Source organism: Acyrthosiphon pisum, chromosome A2 (genome assembly GCF_005508785.2).
Source record: "Acyrthosiphon pisum isolate AL4f chromosome A2, pea_aphid_22Mar2018_4r6ur, whole genome shotgun sequence".
NCBI classification, from domain to species: Eukaryota; Metazoa; Arthropoda; class Insecta; order Hemiptera; family Aphididae; genus Acyrthosiphon; species Acyrthosiphon pisum.
In genome coordinates, this window is record NC_042495.1 from 18,783,812 (window position 1) to 18,785,242 (window position 1,431).

Consider the following 1,431-nt stretch of genomic DNA (forward strand, 5'->3'; position numbering starts at 1 on the left):
GGTAACTCAATAAATAATTTCGATTTTTTTCATGATAATCTAACCCAGGTTAAAATCAATTTTATTTAAATGTTAAATGTACTATCAAGAACCTACTATTATGTATTCATTTTAAATACTATTATAATGTATAGCTATAAATAGATTAATATCAAGTTATTTGCTCTTGTTTAATGTTTTATGTGTTAGGTATATATGTTATATATTTATATTTATAAAAAAAAAAAACTGTTCTGAGCCCAGTTGTGGGCGTATAAAATTACAATTATATAATATTATATATTATATGTAATAAATAAATAAATAAATAAATAAATGTAATCATAAACAACAACTAGAGAGATATAATAGAGCAGCAAAAAAAAAAAAAAAAATTGACTTATCTAAAAATGTTCCGGACGCAGTGTCTAGCGGTGATTTTATTTTTCCTGAAAATACAAGTCAAATGTCAGTTAATGTTAGCATTCCAAGTATGTTTTGATGTAGATGATAATCAAGATTTTACGTTTCACTGTTCTTTTGAGGGCAATAATGTTTCAACTCAAGCATCAATACCTCTAACTTCAAATAGTAATCTTAAGTTTACCAAATGTAAATTATCTGATAAAGCTTGTGGTGTAGATTCTAGTAATAGTTTATCATGCTTGTCATGTGAAGCTTTTCATGGATTTGATTCCATTAAAACTGAAAATGCACTAAAAGATTTAACTGGTACCACTTTTCCTATTTTTAATATTTTACTGAAATTAATGCCCCCTAGTAAACGTTTTTCAATTACTAAGGAAAATAAATTATTATTATTTTAAATGAAATTGATGTTGGGTATTACCTGTTCTGCTCTATCTGTAATATTTGGTATACACCGTACAACAGTTACAAGAATATTTTCTGATGTACTAACTACCCTAAGCACAAAAACAAAAGATTTTATATTTTGGCCCAGTAAAAAAACTATTTCAGATCTTTTACATGAGGCATTCAAAAAAAATTATCCACATTGTTGTTGCATTATAGATTGCACAGAAATTCGGGTGGAACAACCTAACACTGTTGAACAGAGAGTATATTTATATTCTAGATATAAAGGGGGTTATACTATAAAATTTTTAGTAGCAATAACGCCGAATGGAATGATGAGTTTTGTCTCCAAATGTTATGGTGGAAGATCCAGTGACTCCTTCATAACCAATGATTGTGGTTTTCTATCATTGTTAGAACCTGGTGATGATGTAATGGTCGATAAAGGTTTTCCCGGGATTAAAACTAATTGTGATCAGCAAAATGCAATCTTAATAATGCCTCCCTTTTTATAGAATGCTAAATTCACAGAGAGTGAAGTTCTTGACACTACAAAATAGTCAGTTCAGCCGGTTAAGTGTCGGTTAACTTTAACCGGACACTGTAAGAACGGCCCTAAGTATTATTGTATAT